Source organism: Myzus persicae, unplaced genomic scaffold (assembly GCF_001856785.1).
Source record: "Myzus persicae strain clone G006 unplaced genomic scaffold, MPER_G0061.0, whole genome shotgun sequence".
Taxonomy (NCBI): domain Eukaryota; kingdom Metazoa; phylum Arthropoda; class Insecta; order Hemiptera; family Aphididae; genus Myzus; species Myzus persicae.
In genome coordinates this window covers 191,837-215,730 of record NW_019102171.1, presented here as the reverse complement: position 1 = coordinate 215,730, position 23,894 = coordinate 191,837, and the positions used below count along the sequence as shown (strand labels likewise).

At 31.6% G+C, this 23,894-nt stretch overlaps 1 protein-coding gene across 7 annotated transcripts in view; it reads left to right on the top strand.

The window, feature by feature from the left end:
- The window catches only part of LOC111031450, a 238,595-nt gene that overhangs the window by 42,257 nt on the left and 172,444 nt on the right, over positions 1–23,894 (top strand). The window lies entirely within an intron of this gene.

Genomic DNA, 23,894 nt, shown 5'->3' with positions numbered 1-23,894 from the left:
ATTGATTTCAAAATCGTCGATTGTCGTTTACGCTATCATATTCTGCCTGGACTTTGGAGGCACATTCAAGATTGTGGTACGTTAAGTATGAAGTATCGACGATTTCGAGTTATAGAAGTTCGAGTTAACCAAGTTTGGCTGTATATAAAAACAGTATTAAGTAAATCATAAATTCGGTTTTGAAGTTAAAAAAACTTACTACCTTACAACCTTACCTGTCTCGCTTGAATCTGTAATTAGATACTCGGTTTTACAGCGAACTTTAATCTGATTTATCACAAATCACGATTATTTAAATATTTAAAAAAAAGTAAGTTGATGAAATGGAAAAAGGATAAATTCAACATTTTCAACTAAAATCTAGAATTACTATGCTAATAAATAATTTGAAGAGTATTTTATGTCAAGAATAGCTCATAACTTATACGTTATAAAAATAAATATTATTTTTAGCTTTGAGAGTTAGAATACCTCCATTTTGAGTTAGTGTTTAAGTTGTAAACTTTTGTTCACAATTAAAATATAGGATTGATTGATTTTAAAATGGTTTTCATCAAATTAATGGTGATAAAATCATAAAAACGATCGTCTATAATAATTAACAAATATATTTGTTTTCATGCGTTTTAAACAAAAATATTGGAAAACAAAAAAATTCATATAAAGAATTTTTTTAATTGATGATTGGATATAAGTAAAAACCATTATCTGAATTTGGAATCTAGATTATTGTAAAATTATCCATATTTTTTCTGGATATTATATTGTATATCTTGAATAAACCCTGTTGCTAAATATGAGCAAAAAATACAAAATACTCACTGATAAAAGTATATTACAAATACCTAAGCAAAAAAAGTTTAAAATATGCAAAATATGTGATATAAAATAAGTTGTTGTTATGTTATATTTTTTCACAAGAACGATTCCAATCATGCACACTTCTTATAAACATTTTAATAGTTTATTCTATGACTAACGATATCATTATGTAAAAAATTATATTACAAATTGTATTCCGAGTTTATGTGAACAACTGTACAAATGTAAAATTCTTGAGACGGTGTGATTTTTCTAATAAATTTTAAACTTTCTGTGTTTGCATTCATTTTGTGAATTCACCCGAAGCGTTTATTTTTTCGTTCTACCGGAATTGGACGTATCTGTCGCGGGATTCCGCGCCCCAATACACGTCTTTCAAATGGGCACGGCGCGAAGCCGACCGTGAAATTTATGGTGTTGTCCGGGAAATAAGTCTGCTCGTAGAAAAACAGGTTAAATGTTTTGTAATCTCTATAAAAATCGGATTTATCTAACCGGCTGTAGTGTTTTGGAGAACGATGAGATGGGAAAACAGGAAACCAGAACAAAATAAAAAAAAAGAACGTAACAAATGACAAAGGCCAAGCATATCAATAAAACCCAACTGCAATACAGACCAATAGAGAAGGGAGTTTTTTTATGTCATTGTATCGCCTACGGAGTCAATAATTTATCAGATTCTGTTCGCTCAAATTGATATTTATTCCCGTAGTTTTGAAAATAAACATAATATAAACACAAAAATACTATTTATATGATAAACAAAATAGGTACATGATTTTATCAATAATTATTATTGGTTAAGTACCTAGTACATTCCTAATACATCCAATACGCATAACACTTATAACAAATAATTATTATGCATCCATTATTGTTTACGGTCTAAAAATTAAAAAAATATAGAACTCACGTTTTTAGTAAAATACCTGTATAATTCTAATATATCTCTAATTATGTGTTAATGCACATAATAGGTTTAATGAATTTTAATTGGTGTATAGTAATAGCTGTAATCTATAAGATATAACTTATAATCCACTGGATATAACATAAATCTCTGTTTTTCATATTTATTTATGAAAAATGATGGCGTAGAAAATAATAATAATATTATAGTGTGTCAAGAATATAATTTTACCAGTCGAATCGCATTATTATTTTGCAGACAAATCAATGATTAATATTTTGTAGGGAACACAGTTTAAATGTCTTTGCCGAGAAACAAGAAATTACTCTTAGTATTATGACCGAAAGAATTAATTTTGATAACCTGTTGTTTGCTTTAGCCGGGGTTGGTTCTTAAGTACTTGAATGAGTTGAACTTTATGGGCCAAAATGTATCGAACAAACTCCCTTCTTTGGGTCCTAATATGTTCTCGCGTTTGTAATTAAAGACCGTTTTTGAGAGGTCTGGTAGCCGTTATGTTGCGGACCCATGGTGCTTGTGGTCACCAAAATGCTGATTACACTGGAAACCCGTACAGCTGTACCGTACTATGGCGTAAAACCTTTATCAAGTCCGGCAGACCAAGAAACCGCAGCTTCCAAGGGTGTTCCTCTCCTCCAACCCGCCTAAGCTGTTCTCTCCTTATTCCGTTACTTATCGTCACCTTTGGTGGGTTCCGGTATAATCCAATATCGCCTAGAAAACGGAAACTCTAAAGTGAATTACGCTAATATTAATTATCGAATGCGTTTTTTTCCGTGTATACATTTTACGTGGCTCGTGTACATTACTCGTTTCTTGTCTCTCGCTAAATAAAGTGTAGATCATATATACGAATTTAAGCATGTGCATAACAGTTTTAATCTCCAGAGAGCTTCCGGCTGTACCGTAATTAAGGAATCAGACTGCGCGAAAGTTGGTCGCTTCACATCCTAAAATATATGCATTTTGCTGATATAACTGTGAATAATTAGGCACCCTCGTTTTCTTAAGAAAGGGAGTAGAAAATTCGTGTAAACTACTGTTGGATTGTAAATTTCATTAAATTCCTCCTATACACGCCTAACAATTATTTCAACTTTGAAATTACCTTTTATGAAGTTAAATGTATAATAATATACCACCTAGGTACCTATAGCATAGAATGGCGTGTTCGTTGAATTAAAATGTTCACGTTACTTAACGATATAAATTATAAACGACAATACAGTTTAACTTTGACCAATGACTCTAATGTATTTAATTATTTTAATGTGTTGAAATAGCCGATTAAGACTCCAATTTGTATTAATATATTAATTAATGTACGATTTCTTTTAAAAATTTTGATGTAATTTATTATATTCAAAATTGTATGTCAACTAGCTGATAATTTACAAATTTTCAAAATAAAATGTACTCAATATTTTATTTTGGAGGTATTATTACAATAACATAATATTATGTACGTACTTAAATTTATAGTTTCTTGAAAAATAATTAAAAGATGTATGTATTATAATATTATGACTAAACGTAAGAACTTCATTTGACTTGTATATAGTCATTAAGTGCCATGTAATATTATGACAGTTGTAAAAACATGCGTCGTATTAACTGTTTATACTTTAACCGCTGAATTTCGACTCAGGTATCCACCTCAAGAGTGAAGGCGTTATATAACTATGAAGTATATGGGATATTTGTTACTGGCTGCAAGCGATTAACTTGGCACTCGCCATTTAGACTAGCTGTTGTATAGGCGAACAAGAGTTATTAGAAATCATTTAACACCGTCTTCGTTGTCCAAATGCACTAACGTGGCTGGCGGCTGGCCTTCCCTCGACTACACCAAGTGTGGCACAAGAGGGGCAATGACATTCCACATGTATACAGTAGAGACAAATCAGGGGGTACACGGCGCACTTAAGACGACCTGCTACCAACATAAATCTCCCGCCGTGCCGACTAAGAAGTGCCGCCCCCCGCCGGCTGCCTTATGTGTATAATAATAACCGGTAATAATACATAGCGGCCAAGTCGTTATGTTGGCATTACAAGGGTTAGGTGACCCGATCGTAAATAACGGCACATCTGTGAATTTTACCCTCCGTCTCCAACGTCCTCCTTCCGTTTTAAAGAGCAGGACCAACTATTCATCCCTCCGCGAGGCAACACAATACGCACACGGGCTTGCCGCTGGCTAATTATAACCAATTAGTCTTTAAGATGCCTCGTTCCTTAAAGGATACCTAACCGGTGAAGAGAGAGAGAGAGAGGGAGAGATGGAGAGGAACGACCATTTATTACATAGTCCTGCGTTTCCTGCGCGCATATTAACGGCGCTAAATAGACGTGTGGGGCGACACGCAGTGTTTATGCATTCATGGCAATGGCTTTAGGGTCATTTTTCCTTTCAGGTATCTACCACTATAAAGTCAAATTTCTTTACCTGTTTTAAATACCACAAAGTACTATAAGTGTTGGACCGCTATTTTTTTTCCAGTGTTTAACCTTGACTAATTTGTTTTTAAGTTAATTCATTTTCAATTATGAAAGTAAAGGTATAAGCTTACTAAATAATTAACAAATAACAAAATGAATTAATTTCAATATGAACACCTAACATAATTTAATATATTATGATAAAATTCAATGTTATTTATTTTATCACATAATGTTACTTTACTATTATGAATTATGATATACAGAATTATTATGACTATTTAATTGATGAAATAGCGTTGTCTAATATCTTTCTGATTACAAAGTATATCCGTTTGTCATAATATTAATGTCCCATCGGCCATAACCCATTTTCACAATAACTATAGATACTTATAAATAAAATATAATGTAAAAGAGAATTATATATTAAAATAATATAGGGAAATATGACATATTTATCATTTATCATACCTTCATGATAGCATTTCGCTAGTGTTAGGATAGGCTAAAAATTGAATCGCATAATGAAATATTGGTAGGTACCTAAAATAAATAGTACATCCATGATGTTATCTTCGTTCCAGACTATTTAGATTAGTATACAAGACAATGAATAAAATGTGAAAAAAACAGTGAATTAAATTTTTTGTTTAGCTCAGAAGTATACCAATATTATGAGATAAATATCTAACCTACAATTTATACCAGTCTATTACTGTTAATATTAAATGTTATATATGTGTATGTTCAGACCTCCGACCTATTGTAATTCTTTAGGGATTTTATTGCGTTACAACGGAGGGGGCTGCACTCCTATCTTTTTATTTTTGCCCGACTTGACATTTTAATTGAGTATTTTTATTGACCACTAAAGTCCGGGAATATTATTATTACAGTTTTATGATTTTATTATATTGTTATCGCGGTTAAAAAAACTGATACATGTATAATACATATATACTCACACACACACACACACACACACACACACACACACACACACACACATACCATACAAATTGTACATTATATTGTTGACCCAACTGTGTGCCCCAATATATTTATTTATTTATAATATCGAAAAAAAAGGTTGACTCGACATTAAAGTTGAGATTTGTCTACCAGCAAAAGAATAACAAAACAATATTATTCACAAAAGAAACTAGTCAAGGGGAAAGTCTAATTCAGCTTCTTATGAAATCCATAAATCCAACAAACATGTTTATGGCACATAATGCTTTCAGATAGGCGTTTATATGTTGCGGGTTGAAAAAAATAATAATTTAGGGATGTTTTTGACAAGACCGGACACGTTATAAAAGGCCAAAAAATCGAACTATTTGCCAGAGCCTTTTTTCTCATATCCTTATCCCCCTCCGATATATGTTTTTATTTTATTATGTGGGGTGGCCACGGAATTTATATGAATGAAGATGTCGATAAAGCACTTAAGGAAATCACTCCGAAAGAGTCTCTTCCTTCCCATCGCCGGAAACGGTGCGTGGTGGCGGATAAAAGTGGAAAATGCTCACATATAACTCAATAGCAATGAGATGAACCAGTAAACAAAGTATAAAATCTCCTGGATTTTGGTGAGCAGCAACTACTTATAAGTTTATATATATCCAGAGTATATAGAAACGTATATTTCTTCTAAATGCTAAAATAAGATTTTTATTACAAAACTTACTTCGGATTAAATTAAAACGTATACAATTAAAAATATTTTTAATCAATTTAAATTCGTTTTTAAATACAAAAATAAATGTGTAAAATGTACATAAGTACATTTATCAAAGACTATGTAAGATAAAATATTAAAATAAACCATATACATTTTTTTAAATTAGTTTACATCAAGTGTAGATAACAAAAAATAATATTTTGAACCCGTGTTGTTTATTATGAATTAATAAAATTGTAGTTAAATGCATTTTTAGGTTTTGTAATAAGACTAATAAATTGAAAATGAAAAAGACTACCTTTAATGTTATGCGATTCATACAAATAAATGATGGAACTAAATCACGACAACATGAAGTGTACGAATTTCATACTTAAATTTTTTTATTTTAATGCGAATACTTATAACATATGTTTACAACGGAGAATTAAATAACCGTCTTCAAAAAAAAATATATATTCGTCTTAATATGTACTTAATGTAATGGTCACTAATCTACATATTTAATTACTGAAGATTAAAAACAATCTACCAATGCTTTAAAAGTTTTGTTTTGATTAAATCAAGGAAAAATACATTTGAAAAATAAATTGAGATAATATCGTTAAGTTATATTTGCTACCAAATCCGATAGGTGTAATTGTATTTTATCAATAATTTGTCAATTCGCAGTGGTTAATATTATTTGACGAATTTTCTATTTATAAATTCTGGATCGAATCAGATAGTTATGGAAAGAAGGGGAGAGTTTTAAGAGATCGACCATAATCTGCCTGTATATTCATATATTACATCCTCACAATCTGACTATAATATTATGTGCTGCAGGACTATCAGGTCTGGTGGCGGCTGCGGGGTGGAAGACCGTCATTAGTTTGGATAAGACGCGAGCGCTGGTCCACCATATATTATTATTAAGGCGTTCCATTATTGTGATTAATTCGCTTAATTAATAACGCGATGTACACTAATACTTTAGTAGGCATATTTTGAATTTCCAATGTGTTCAAAGGCGAAATTCATGTAAATCCCCCGTTCTGCCTTGTCCGACCGCAGTGACTATAGCTTCGAAACGCTTTTAAGGTGCTGCGAAATAGTTTCAGCGGTGCAGCGCGTTCGCTGATCGAAGGCCGGTGGCTGCTGCCGTTACTCCCTCTACCCACCCCGGCTGCGGTTGTTTAATGGTCTCTCCTGTTTTCAAGGGAGAGGGTTAAACACAATGCCCGTCTCCACCCGCTGCCGCCGATGGACACGGAGCGGCTTTATGCGCTCCTTACATAGTAATATACGCGTATGTGCACGCACTATGCGCCAGAGTATGTGTGTGTGTGTGTGTGTGTGTGTGTGTGTGTGCGCGTGTGTGTGTGTGTGTGTATGTATATGGGTTCTGCCGTCCCGTTTTCTCTTCCACGCACACACACATGCCCACCCACACGCCCGTAAACCCGTACACACACACACACACACACACACACTCTCTTTCTCCTTCGCCGCGGCGCGGTCCAAGAAAGCCGGGCGCCCGGGCCACAGTCTTGCGGCTGGCTCCTTATATTCGCTTCCCGCCACCAAAACAATACGGCCAAACACAACCCTCTCTCGGACCCTCGACCTTTTCTTAGTAATTAGTTTGAACCCTTTAAACTTTGCCTAACAAACCCACCGTCCGCAGTGTCCTGCACATCCTTTACCCCCACGCGCCCCCCACGACCCCACCCCTATTTCGCTATAGTCCCGCATATACTCGCACGACACACATGCCCGAGCCTGATTACCGATTGGCCACCGCCGCCGCCCGATTGCGCGATAAATAACGGTCGCGGGGATCTTCGTTCAATTAGACCGCGGCTCACCACCCATCCTCGTCATCGTCATCATATGGTTGGATTACATTATAAGAAGATGCGTTACATAAGAAATCCATTTAGCGTCGTTCGGCGATGGAAAGGCCTCAGACAGAGGTAGTTATAAACTTCTGGTCGGGGGAACGTAATAGATTTCATATTCTATAATAGGATTTCAACAGAAAAACACGAAGAGTTATATTGCACTTAGGTTTTTCATTATTATAATAATGTGTGCTTCAACACACAAGCCACATAGATAATAATAATAATAATAATAATATGGTTGGTATCTATTATTGTTTTTAGAGTGTAGCTTTTTTTTTTACTCGGGTACAACCATAATGCACTGTATATTATTATTATGTATCAGTAAATGATTCATAAATGTTCAGTTTTTCGTAGACATTTGGTGCTAATTATAGTACTTTGTTTTTTTATAAGCTACTATTATTATGTTTGATTGATTCAGATAATTTAGAGGTAGGTTGGTACTTATTTCAATCCTGTTAGTAGTAGGTACATTACAAAATATAAGTTTACCTATCACTATCTTTGTTTGGTACATATAATACTTAATTTCTAATTATCATTATAATGAATGTCCTCGTTGTATTTGTAATAATTCTAATAAAAACATAATATTAATCTGTTAATATTTACTTCAATACAATAATCTCAGTTACATAGGCTGCAAACATTATTAATATTGAACTATTATAATAATTTATTATAGATGATAATTTTACAGTCATAACATTAATAATTAATGTAATATATTATACCTTTAATATGAGTATATATTTTAACATTGATAGCGCCTACCTGCACAGTTAAGAATTTATATTTACCCATATGTAAATCTGTTTTAATTTTAATAACAAGATGAGGAGCAACTCACGTATCATAATATGCGAAGGGGTGAAAAACGGAGGGGCTGAAACGCTTAGAACGAGTGCGACCCAAATCAATTTTCAAGTGCAGAAGTTGTTCGCCTTTTGGCTAGGATCACGTCACGGGCACGCTCGTATAAAACGGTAATGAGACGAAATAATTTCTGCTACCTAAACATACATCAACATCAACCTGCCTGACGCGCTGTCATTTTTAGATCGTTTTCTGGTTTTGGCACGACTACGTGGTTAATTTATATTGCCGACATATTAATTATTAAATTTATGTACAACATCGTGAATTTTCCTGTGAACAAGGTTTATGTTACTTTTATTTTAAGTTGAAGAAAAACAAATAGTGGTGTGGTTTATACGTATCATAATGATATTGATATACTGCGCATAGACTATATTAATTTAGTTTATCGAGAATTATACTAAATATAAGACATTAAAATACCTACATAAGTATTATACGTAGATCACATGAAGAGTATTTTGTGACTACCAATCTAAATATAGAAAATATTATTTTATCAAGAAATATAATAGGAATTATAGTAGGTATTATTATATGGCTATTATTATACACTATAGTATTAGATTATTTAAAATTTAAATAATGTGTTATGTACACTAGAGAGTCATTTATGTATAAAACTATTAAAACCAACCGTTTAAAAAAGTATTATGCCCACATTTGGTAAATAGTTCTATTTACGAAGATTAAAAATAATTGTTTAATCTTGGGTCTAAGAATTCAGTATTCTTTTACACTAAAAATGTATTTTTCTATATTGCTACCTACATTTTTTAGTTCATTTGATGAATAAATCACGGATTTTTATTGGGGTTAGAAGCTAACCTATTGTAAAGTATAACAAATGACACTCACAAAAAAAAAAAACAATTATGTTTTAAATTCAAATATAAAATACATATATAGTCTATAATTTCTTCAGTGTCGTCACAAACTATTGGTTGGAATTTTGTTTGATTAATAATTAAAACCAGAGAAAATGGCCGAAGTCACTTTTGACGTTGCTTGGTAATCTCTAGAGTTTGGAAATGACAGAGATATTTTTATTTTTATGGTTTACCATAAATACAGATGAACGATTTAAATGTCTTAAAATATTAAAAAAAAAAACTTTCCAAAGTCAACCACTTTCAAGATTGACAAATCCAATTAAGAACTATTATTTTATAGTATTGAGGATAAAAAAATAAGCAAACAAATTAAGTCTCGTGTAAATTACTGTTGAACCGTTTGGAGCAGATAGCGTCAAAACTTTTGTCGACAATACACAACCCCAAGAATTCATAAATACGATTCAACTTAAATAATACTGATTGCTGATTAAAATGACAGTTTTTTAATTTGTCAAGTTTTACTCAATTTCAGTTAGGAATTATTTTCCACGATATTTGAAAATCACGACGAAGTATAATTATCGATTAATAAAATTGTTCAAAATTTACTATTTAAAATGTATCCATCTTAAATATTAACACATTTTTTTAGTCTACATTTAATAGTGAATTAATAAAAAAAGCAATTATTAATATTATTTATTATTGTATAATATGTGGTTAAAATATTTATTAAAATTCTTAATATTAATTCAGTAAAAAAATGTTATTTAATTTTTGAATAATTTAAAAATAAAATAAAATAATGTTAAATTGTTCCACATTTCATAGGCATATATCTTGAACTTACAACCAACAATTTATTTTGAATAGTGAAGTTCCTAAATTCTACTTCTACTATTTCCACACATTGTTTTATATTTATTTATTTGTGTTAGACATTGCCTCCTATAGAGTAGGTGCCCATATTATAACTCATAGTTTCCCTAAGAAATATTTATAATAGTCATAGTTTGATTGTTCTTGGTTTTTATGACTAAAATATTTATATTATTAAACTTATATAAATGCAATGTAATTAAAATAACATAGGTTATACAGTATGATTTATATTTTATACAGTGCGTTAGTAGTCTACGTGAAGTTAGTTATTTAAAATTTAATAGTTGCATCTATTTTTAAATCAGAATATTAAGAAGTTTTTGTTTTGCATTTTTTATTAATATTTATTTTCAATTTTAGTCATTTTTAAAATTGTTTACGTTTTAGAGAATTTTAGGGAACTTAAGATATATCGAATATCATTAATCTTAATATTTTAAAGCGGATCTATTTAACATAAAAATCCAGATTTTGAGAAAATGACTGAAAATTTAATGAGAATAGTACTTGATTTTGATTAAAAGTCCATGCATAAGAGAAAAAATTGGTGAAATAACAAAAAAAAAAAATGTCTTTTAATATGACAAACGGTACCTACATAGAGTGGACCGTGCAAAGTTATTATATCGGTCACAGCAGGCATGGTGCATGTGCGTACGCGTATAAGTATATCACATTTCGCGTTAATCGCCAGCAAAGTGCGTATACCTATACAATTCGGTGGATGTATATATCGTATTCGATTACGTGTCGTTCGAGAGACCCGACGCCTGTCTGATAGTGGGTGCGGTGGACGAGAGACAAGTCGGTGGGACGAAAGCAGCTCGTCTCCGACATCCGTGGCGGACCTGACGGGGTGAGGAGAGCCGTCCGCGCACGACGACGGACCGGAATACGTGATGAGCCGCGGCTACGCGCTTCGTTCGTTTTGTTATTCCGGACCTGTTATCGCACAAAGGGCTCGAACCCTTCAACTTTGACCGGGTGTGCCGGGTCGGCGGCGGCGACGATGGGTTTATGATGGACGGGCCGCGGCTGCAGGGTGGCAGAGAAGGAGGAGGAGGAGGACGACGGCGACGACGATACTGCAGAAGGAAGGATTTGAGGCCGAGGAGCCGCTGCAGGACAAAGTATTAAAAAAGGACCACGGAGTTTTATCATATTATACGAAAATATTATATAATATATTGGACGTACGAGGGAGGGTTGTATCTCGTGGTATACATGAGTGAATGGTGAACAAAAAAAGTACCATACCGCCTCGCTACCATAAGGTACACGTGGTGACGATACAATATATTATGATGGCGAGTGTGGTATGCGGGCGAGAGTATTACTCTATTGGATGGATTGTAGTTTAAAATGAAAAAAAATTACTCGAACAACACGCACGGAGATTGATGTGGAGGTTTTTTTTGAACCACTATCGTAAATAAATAGTCGTTTGTGGTAAACGGTTCCATTACCGCCTTCTCGAGACTTGACGTAACATACGTGACCAGGATTCAGGTATGTAAGTATATGATAATGATAGCCCTTGGGTAGAATTACTGCGAGGTCTTCGAATAAATGGAACGATACATTTTTGATAATCAAATAGCATATTTTAAAATCAGTTTCCAACTTGATTGCTACCTACCTGCGTATATTATGTTGATATATTACTTATAAACCTATAAAAGTAAATAACAGAAAAAACCAAATAGTGTGAGTAATATCAAACTAACTTAAATTATAGTAAAAACAGAAATTGCCCGAACATTATTTCGACTTAAATTAATAATATTAATCAGGTATTCAATAAAAGTAAATACCTTAAACTTTTTTTGATATAATTTTCACAAAATCATCGATTCATCAGTTTGAAAATAATTTTTTTGTAAATATCACGCTGTACAATAATACCCATTATTTTTTTGAGAAAATAGTATTTAAAATAGAAAAATACACAAAGTGATTCACCAAGCATGATTATCTCCCTTTTTGGCCTTTTTCTTCAATTATGCAGATTCAAAATCAGATTTTTTAAATTTGATTATAAATTATACTTAGCATAATTTTTCTGAAATATCAAAATCAAAATTTGTGCGAGTATTAAATAACAAATTTTGTTGAGTAATTTAACTTTGAATTCTAAGGATGAAGGTCCATAATGAGTTAATAAGATATTGGGCCATGGTGATTTGAAAATTGTAGTAATTAGTATTAATCTATTGATATTAATAATTTGTAAAAATGTCCCTAGTGTAATAAATACTTTATCCAATTTTACGTCAATTTTATATTTATGTGAAGCCAGTTGTAAGGACTATTATCCTTAGTACAAACATTTTAATAACTAAGAAACTACTCATTCGAATTTTTAACTAGATACATCAAAATTTTCAAAATAATTACCCATTAAATAATTTACAGTAAAAAAGGAGTTTCTCATTTTAAAAATAGAAGTTTGTTCGCCACAGGAAACTCTTTTATAAATTCCAATAACCAGAAGTTGAACAAATTTATTATGAGACGAAAAAATGGGAGTGAGTATGCTTGATGAACCACCCTGTATATATTTATTTTTTACTATACATTTTTCTGAATATGTCGTTAAACAATAACAAAATTGGGCGGGGGGGCTGAGATGCTGTCAGCTCCTATTCAAAAAAAAAAAATGTAGTCCTGAACGTGAAGTATTTAACCTAAATAATATAGTTTTGTCGTATTGTAACTATACTTAGGCTCAACTGTTTAGTTTTTTCAGAAATTCGTTGATATTATAATCAATTATTATGGGCAGTAAAACTCTTAATGAAGTTATTTATTTTTAAATTGATTAACTCGAGTCTTTTAGAAAACTTTTCGGTTTTTAATGAAAAGATCTATAGAGTTTATTTTATTGGTATATACATAATATTATTATGTAAACACAATATTGTTAAGCATTATTTGCACTCGATCATTTAAAAAACGTTCCGCATACAATTGTACAACAATTTATCAACCTTTTTACTAGAGTGGCTTTTGGATATTTAGTTTCCAATATTATTAATTCTGAAACCTAATTGAACTGAATTAAAAAAGGGGTTGAAAAAACCAATGGAAACTTTTTAACAAAATGTGCGTATTTATTAGTGCATCCGATTAATGTTTTCTGTTTCGGAATTGTTTTTTTTTTTATTCATTATACAGTGTTTCTGGAACTGTTTTTAGAATACTAATGAGTGTTTGGTAAAAAAATAAAAAAGTATATACCAAATAAAAACTATTTAATTAGGGTGCCAATTGCGGTCCAAGTTTATTTGTTTGCTATAAAGAATAATATTCAAATTAACATTCGAGGGTTTTAAAAACTGGAACCAATGTTGGTCAATGAATGCAATGACATATAGAAGGAACAACGAAAAAAATGAGTTTACTAAATTCCGAACAGTGAAAGGGGTGATGAAAGAGTTTTGTAACAAAAGCACATTTTATATTTAAGAAAAAAAATCATTAGGTTTCGTTACATTTGAACTGATTGAAAACTAACAAAAAAAAAAAAAAATACAGTAATTAATTGAACTAAAAAAATGCATATTTATATATAGTGTATCACGGGATTTTAACAATCATTCATAACAACTTAGTATACATATCTACAGGGTGATCTACCAAATTTACTAACCCCTTTTATTCTTGAATATTGCATTTATTCAAATTCTGATTTAATATTTAAATATTTTTTATTTAAATGTATACTTACAGATAGTTACATTTTCTAAACCTTATAAACAGGTAAGTAGTTTCTGAGTTATTTAAATAAACAGAGAATAATAATTTTTAAAAATTTTTATGTGTAAAATATTGAATTCTAACACTCAGATAATTCTTATAACCATTTTCGTATTTTCGTTAATAGATTTAATATTAATCAATAACATTTTCAAATCTTAAAAGTCCCATAACGTTAAACCTATTATCATTTTATCCTTAAATGGTGTAAAAATTTGATTATTTGTAAATCAATCGTTGACAAACCTACTTAAAATTTTTGAAAATCAGAAGTAAAAATGGGTGTGAGTATATAATATATATGCTATGTGCCTTATGACTCGCATTTATTTAACTTACCTATTATGTGTGTTTTCGGCCCAATTCTGTAATTTATTTATTGCTATGTTTTTTTATTTGCTACATTGCATATACTTTTAAAGTATGATAGAATAGTAATTTAGTGATGTTCTTCGTATACAAACAATACTATAAGTTACTATGCTCGTTAAAATTATTCGTAAATCTATTTAAAACTATTCTACTTGTAGACACTTTGCTTATAGAAATACTGTTAAGAACATATTATGTTTGTAAACGGTAGTGCGGATCAGCGTAATGAATTTTTCCGGCATGAAATATTTCATGTTTTGTGCTATTACTTATAGTTTAAGCCACGCGGACTGATTTTTTGATAACATCAACGTGGACGCGTGTTCTGTAAGTCGTAAATATTCGCACACAGTGGAACTATACGCTGGTGTGGTGAGAAAAAAATAGCAAAATAAATTTCTCTGCTGCTTGATATGTTTACGAGAGGTCCGACATAGAATATATTATTATTTATGTAAACAAAACGGCGATCCGAATACGTTGTTTGATTTATTGACGTGGGTCGCGTGTGGGACTTTTCGGTAGGGAAAGCGAAAAAAAAATATTCGAAAAACGAGTAAAACTTTGTGTGAGACGGACCGAAAGGGAAACCCGCCCATGTATAAATCCAAGTCATTTTCAATCAGAAAAATGGCAACCACCACGGGACGGGCGGCGTGGGGCGAAACACACGATATTTGCATGCATACGTCTCCGGGGATGTCTGGTCAGCCTCCGGGACTTTTCTTCGGGAAACTGACCGTTCTATACCGCCGGCGGCGCCTGGTTTTCTGACAGCTATTTGACACGGAAAACATTATAACGTGACACACCGGACACCCTGTTTTCCGATGCATATTCTATTTTCCCCCTATTTTTTTCCCCGAGAATAGTTTTGATATGTGTCTCGCGGACTTTTTACTGGTTAAAAAATGAAAAAATAAAATAAAAAATGTATAGCAATCGTACACCCGCTATCGTGTGCACTGCCGTGTACCTGCTGCAGTTATCCAGTTTGATTTATGCCGGTCGGACGTGCGGTCAAACCGCTGACAGGTCTCCGCCCCGGGGCTAATTGTGGTTTTCCACGGTGTTTATATTACATATAATACGCAATATGTCAATATCCACGTGGAAAATATGGTGGATCGACGTATGTTATTTATACATATGCTGCTTGTATTTGTTAGGATATGGAAAGTATATACTATCAACCATTTGCAGCTTTTACGACAATGTACAACTTGGGATTATTAAATTACACGGTTAGAAATGATTAATTAACGAAGGTAGACATTTATAATATGCTCTACTATATACTTTCATGCGACATGAATAGTTAGTAATTAACAACTATAATCCTATGATAAAAATTAAAGAGCGATTTACAGATGTATTTATATTTTTATAATATACACATTACACTTCGATTGTGATGTACTACCAAAAGAAATTCGTTGATATGCGCCTTTTTCATAAGTAGGCGACGATGGTAAGAATCTTATTATTGAGTTGCTAAGAAAAAATGTCTTCGAGTCCTTATTATACAAATACGGTACAATCCTAGTTTGTACCTTAAGAATGTCCATTTTGGATGTTTCCTTTAGCCATTTTCCTACAATAAAAATCACTTTAACGTTACACATCCATGTTATAAGACCGATTTGAATTATCGGCTGAATTAAAAATGCTTATGCTTAGACAAAAAATATCGGGTATTTCTACCGTTGGTTTTGTCTTTGGTTTTCAAATTAACATTTTCAATTTTTCGTTTTATCTAATGTTTTCAAACCTTAAAAAGTTTGACTATTGTCTTTATATCTGGCAGCAAGTTCTAGCCTTCGAGGCTATTTCAATTGATTAGCGATGAATCCATCTAATACGAAACCACAAACTAGATCAAAAGCATTTTGAGTTTACAGAAGTTCTTCATAAAATAGCGTCTTAATGGAGCAAGAGTAGGTACGTATATACTGTGTATCATAATATTCTCTAAGCTATACTCTATTCGTCAGCGCAGTTATGAATATTTCGTACTAAACAGATTATGCGTGTCGCTAAACTTATCTTCCGAACACCATACTTCGGTGTGTGTACCTATTACATTATTGTACAACTATTTTGATTTTTATATTCATAGTGTTTATATTTTTGATAATAAAATACATGATAATATAAATGTTTCTTTGCCTATTAAATATCGTGTTTTCGTTGTTGGAAAACAAACCAGAATTGTATTTGTTTAAAGGTCCGGGCCCCTCGAAATAAGCATAGTATTACAAAAGTTATATGAAAAGTGGATAATTTAAAGTTAAACACTTAATTACTAGAAAAATATAGACTTTTTTGGAGATATTTTTTTTACATAAGTTTAAGTCGTTGCAATAAAATAACATTTTTTTGAAATTATACATCTCAATAATTTAAGTTTTTATTTTTAAAATTACACTATACGTTTCAATTTAACTTTCTAAATTATAATATTATATTCAGAAAGTTCAAATTTATAAAAATATAATTGAATAGTTAGTTTTTCACGTTGATGAGCGGAGTCATGTATCAACATCTGCCGAGGTAATACTGTGCCAGTTCAATCCGCTTTTCTAAACTTTCATGTTATTCATAGGTATAAGTACTTGTAAAAACATTGGGCGGTTATTATACTGTTCAAATAATCACTTTGTATTACTTTCTCTCGACATAATATATTTTAAGGTTTATACTGATCGATACTACATATTATCATAGTAATGTAAGAATATACGCGGTTTTCTCAATTTTTTAACACAGCTTTAGTGTTATTATTATTGTTGTTGTTGTTGTGTTGTTGTTATTTCCCATTCCGTATTCTACCAGCCAACCGACGTGGATTGGCAATAATTCGTTTATTTTTAATGCGAAAACGTCTTTAGCCGGCCCCGTAATTGGACGTTTGGATAACGTACGATCGTTTTCACGGCACGTACTCGGCGCGAACTGCACGACATAAAGCTCGGCGAGAGCGACACCCTCGAACGCCCGACGACGACACGACGGGTCACGGTCGTCCGCACATTACGACAGCCATGGGACCACTATTATAGGTATATGTACACAGGAGAGGAGTTAGTAACATTGTATGTGTGTGTGTGTTGTGCAATGTGTAGGTATATGGGGAAACGAGTAAAGAACGCAGATTTGGCGGTAAAGTCTCATTGAAGAGTGTTATGCGACAAGAACGTTTTTGATAAAAATAAATCCAGCATCCGGTGATATTTTATACTGTATATTATATAATGTTTGTTTGTTTGTGTGTGTGTGAGTGTTTAGTAAACAGCAGGGTGATTTGAATATTTCATTAATTATAATTAGTATAATACTAATCCACCAATATTTATAATTTGTAAAAGTTGTCCGAGTACCTATAATAAATATTCAATGTACTAGATCCTATATTACATCTATTTTATATATTTTTGTAAAATCGTGTTTAAATACTATTTTATCGTTAGTATAAACATTTTAATAAGTGAGAAATTATGAAACCACTTTTTTGCATTCTGAATTAGGTGCATCGATATTTTCAACAAAAAATATCTGCTAATTTACGGTAAGAAAATTGATTCTCATTTGAAAAACAGAACTTTGTACAACCTCAAGACATTCCTTAAGTAGTATAAGAAATATTAATAACTTAACACTTTGGTCTTTATTAGTATCCACATTTAAAAATTCCAGATATTGAATAAATAGATTTTTGTATGGAAATTATTGGGGGTGTATTTACTCTATAAAGTAATTGTACTATGAATTGTAAACACCGGAATAGGTTTACTTTTATCCCGACATCTATGGGCAAATCGTCTTTATTTTGATTGACAAGTACAAATGTAAAGTCCAATATTATCTGACGTATCTAGGTATTTATTTTAAAAACTGTTGCAAAAGTGCCTCAAATTCGTTATCAGGTGACAATAACGTTCGCATATACTATTACTTATCGAACGTCCAGTAATAACAGAGAATATATATTGCTTGCGTCCTAGACAGTTTTGTAAAACTTCCCTTGTCCATTATTCCTCGTTCATCGTGGTGGTCTTGTCACATCCACCAGTGTTTACTGAGTGATTCACCGAGCATGGTAATCAATACATTTTTGAACGACGCAGTCATTTAAAGTCGGACAATTTAAAATGCACAAAAATACTATAAATTTTAATATTCTAGAATCTAAAGTCTAGACTCTAGAGTCGATATATTTCATATCACTGAATAAGTGTCCTGAGACGATATCAATTTCTGTTTTTCAAACGATGACCATTATTTTCACTTTATGAATTAGTTTCAGACTTATTAAACATTATTATCTACTAAGCATAACATATATTATTATGCGTTTACATTATGCAAGGTACGCATGTTGTTTAATATTTATTTGCTTATATTTACGAAAAAAGATTAGATAATAGATTTAATAAATCAGGAAGGGTAGGCATTGTTTGCTTTTTAAATTGATTTAAAAATTGTAGTAGGTAAGCTATTTTAATTTTTTAGTGGTTTACAATTTTTAATAGTAGTCAGGAAAATAGCTAATATATGTATAAGAAGATGATCAAACAAAATATTAAATCTGCTTATTATAATATTATAATGATTTTATGTATAACCATAGCCAGGTGCTCGAGCTAATATCGTGGACTACTATCCTTTGTATATAAAGTTTATTGAATCGGAACACTTAACTCATTCGAATTTTCATTCACATACATCAAGATGTTTAAAAAAATATTATCTGCTAAATAATTTAAAATTAGGAAAAGGTTGCTTCTCATTAACTAGTCGACAAAAATGTGTATCCACTGAACACCTAAAAGAATTCTCATTATATATTAAAAATATACATTTTAAAATTTCAAAAATAAGATTTTGAGCAATCTCATTATAAATGTGAAAAAGGACGAGCATGGTCGTTATCCACTCTGTATAACTCGATGATATAGTTTTATTATTTACCGAACGGATGGAAACAAAAATATTTATGTGTTTTAACCTTTTAGTTTACTGCTGCTTTGGAAGTCTCAATGTCACAATAGGATTGGTGATTCGTCCGTGTACGTTTTAAAGTGGTCGCACGATGCACCGAGACCTATACAATTAGTTTCAAAGGAATAAATACACCTAAAATGCAACATTATGGAATTATTATGTGCCATGTAAGACGTGTATAGCCGGAAATATTTTACGTGATGCAAGTGCAGTGTGTAGGTCGGTCGAACTACGATCTCGGTGAAAAAATTTCGGTACCTAAAATCGTGATAGCCCTTATCGCATCGGATGCCGAAGTCTCGTCGGCGGCCCGATACGCGTATTTAGAATTCTGACGGTATTATATATATTATATTTGAATGTACACACACACACACGCGCACGTGTATATATATATATATTCAAGCTAAGAACTGTTGGGGCTCAGAAGTTTATACGTGATTTATGCGTGTTGCCCGTGGCCCGGGCTTTGTTGACCTATTGTCTATTCGCCTGGACTAGTGCCATTTATCAAAAGCTCCTTATTGTGTCCGCCGCTGTCGCCTCCGTTGCGCCGTCGAACTTTATACCCGAAAACCGTCATCCGAAAACCACCGCCGCGCGCGCAACCCTCACTTTCCATATTATTATATAGCGTCCGCTCTCAAGACCATAATATAATATATATATATATATATGTATTTATGTAAGCACGAGGCTGCAGTTCGATAATATACGAAATAACCCTTCCGCGAAGACGTCAACCCCGCGGCGCCCGTCACGACGTCGACGAACGCGCGGCGAGAGTGTTTAACGCTCGCGCCCGCCTACACATGTTACCCTGTTATGTACTATTATTTATGTATCGTTAATAAATGGACATAACGCTCAATAGTATACAATAAATGGAGTACAAAATACACTTTAGGTTACAGAAAAATTAAACGTAATAGACTAAACAAATGTGTAAAATAATAATATAAGGTATATATATACCTCTAATCAAGAGTTACAAACGTGTTGTGTGTTAGATACATTTCTTAATAGTTATTTTTCATAGACTTAAAAGATTAATAGGGCTGATATTTGGTCAAATACATCGTCCGATCATTGCATTACTCTTACCATATGATCAGGGTTATGAGCAGGAACTCATTTGAGTTAGGTGAGATCAGAGATGAAGCATCGATATAATGTTATGTCCATCTATCGGCTTTCACAAGATTACCGAATAGCCGCCTTTCGTCTTTCTGCTAAGGAGATAAGTCGAAACCGATCGTTGGAACGAGTACGTTATATGATTAAAATAAAAGCGACAGAGGAAAAAAAAACGCCGCTAAGCTAGGTCCAAATGCGAGGAGTCGGAAGTTGCCGTAAACGGATCCAAAAGAACAGACGCAGAATGATGACATCATGTTAAAAACATGATTGCGTGTGCCTGATGGCGTAGTGCGTACGTACCTTTCGACATTTTAATAACCACCTAGACCACTGTCGAATCGTATATTATTATTGATATTTTTATGTAATATAGACGAGTCTAGGACAGTTGGTCACTAAAATTTTATCATTTGACAGTTCGTTAAAAACATTTAAAAAATATTGTATTTACATGATTTAGAATACAATTTTTATTTGTTGCACTAAAATTCAGTCATCAAAAATATAATATATTTGTAATTCAAATTGTTGTTGTAAATGTAGATGTCAATAATTTCCATGTACCTATAAGTATTTCGTATATTTTAAATTGATATAGTTCAATCATAGAAAAAATGAGTAGAAAAGTGTAATAGTTTAAAATAGTAGAATAATTATTTTTTGTGATCATATATAATTGCAAGTCAATCCCTTAAAAACTATAAATGTTTTTCTATTTTTCATCATTATAATACTTTATAAAATTTGAGTTAGGTCAAATTAATATAATATATCTACAGTATAAAATAATACGACCGTGACAAAGTGCGTATACTATACAAGTGGTCCTACATTGTAATATTGAAAGATAAGGTAATATTACGAAACATAAATAAGTGGTATTTTACCAACTAATGAATTTTTAATAAATAATTATGGATTCGATCAAAAAAATTGTTTACGAATAGTTGCTTTTGACGAACTGTCCGGATACCGATCGATGCGAAAACGTCTTATTAACTGAGTTAATAGGATAATAATTATTGATATGGATTTTAGGTTTGAAGAGTGAATCCGTATCGTCTATCGTTTCCCTGCAATCGTTTCATTACATAAAACACGTCCGTTTTAAAGTTAATAATAATCTTCGTTCGTTAAAAGTTTTGCTTGTACAACGATTTTAATTAAGTTAAGTCACCTTATCAAAAATCACTTTTACTTTAATACAAGCTGAAGTGAAATTTTCGAAATCGAACCGAATGCTTTGAAGTATAACAAAATATATATGACCGCGCCATGTCAAGCGTCAAAATAATAATGCATCCAATCTATAAAATCAATCAAATTGGGTTTAGTTCAAAATTAAATAATACAATTTGTATATTTCAATATTTTAAGATGATATAATTGTTATGGACTTTTATTCTTCAGTTTCTTAATAGATACGTAACGCCGGGTAGACTTGCATATAAATATCTAATTGATTATACCTCGAAGATTATACTGATGATTCACCAGATATCTAGTACCCTCGCCTTATATTTCAATAATGCAGTTATCCAAGTTTTGGAATTTTTAAATGTACTTAATACTTATAAAACATATTTTTAAATATTTAAAATTTTTCGTGCTAATTAAGGAGTACCCCATTAAGATACAAACTTCTATTTTTTTAAATGTAAATCCTTCTTTGCAACTGTAAATCATTTAGAGCATAATATTTCAGAAAATATTTATGTATCATAATTAAAATTCGAACTAGTAGTTTTTGAGTAATTTATAACTTTGATTGCGAAGGATTATAATTAATATGTTCATGTTAATGGGCTTGGAAGATAGAACTTTGAATTGAAAAAATTAGTTATTAATGTAATTCAATCATCGTGAATCTTAATAAATACAAGATTCATTTATATTTTTGTAAAATCACTATGGATTTCTGTAGAGTACAAAAATAATTTACCTATATAAACTGAATTTTATCTAGTTTCAAGTTTTTATTTTAAGAAATATTTATATCTAATGGTTCAACATTTGATTATTGTATAACCTTCAACCATTACATTTTTCAATCACTATAATAATATGTAATAGACCCGTATTTTTGAAAAATGAAAATTAATTATTCAAATCAGTGTGATCATTTTATTTACAATATTTAATATTTTAATACGCTTTAAATAATAATTAACTTACTGATTATAAAATAATATGTAAGTCCATAGCCCAATACTCGCGCAGTGTAAATATTATTTCCCAAATGTTTCATAATGAGCTTTGAAATTATAATTAAAATAATAATTAATGTTAAAGTACATGACGCAGTAGACCATAATATTAAAATTTGAGATTAATTTATTGATGCCACACTCAAAATAAACACAACATTATTATAAAGATACTTGACATTCAATGAGATTACATCAAAGACCTAGACAAGTATTATCTAAAATAAAAGACATTTAACTATTGACGTCAAGTCAAAATATATTAATATAATAATATTATGAGTGTCAACTATAAAAGTGGTGTTAAATTTAATCACCAGATAGTGCCACTTAAACTCGCTGTGTTTAAATCCTCAAGGAAATTTTCACTTACTACAACTTAGACAACTTTTTAAATAAATTTAATATTGCCGTGCTTATAAAGATTCGGAAGATTTCTTAAACTTAAACCACGGCCTTCTGATGTTATCAAACTTTCGCGGCCGTCTGGTAAGTTAAGAGTTATTAACTCCAACTTTGGTCGTAAAAAAGGGGAAAAGAATAATGTGACGAAGGGGAAAACTAAAAGTTGTTCAAAATCAACTTTGCCCGAAAACTATATGGTCAGGGTCAATGTCACTAGGTCAAACATTCAATTCGAGTTCGAAATTTTAGCACAACCCGGTTACTTCCTAACAACTATATACTTACGAAATAGTAGGAAAGTTCTTGTGACCTGATTTTCTAAATAGTAGAAATCTTAATTTCTTCAGGTAGAAATATTCAACTTAACATTTCTCCATTTATTTATTCTTACTGAAAGTATTAAGTTAAATAGTCAGATAAATATAGTTACAATATTGTCACATGAATAGGTACTCAAATAATAACTCGATTATTGAGTGAACTACTTCTTTAGTATAAACTCAGTTTTTTTTTTTTTATTGATGCAATTCCCTAGGTGACATTCGCATTGGGCTTACAAATAATTAAACTTGGTATTGTATAACAATTATTGTTTGCTAAAATAAAGTACTTAAAATAATATTTTTGCTGTTACCA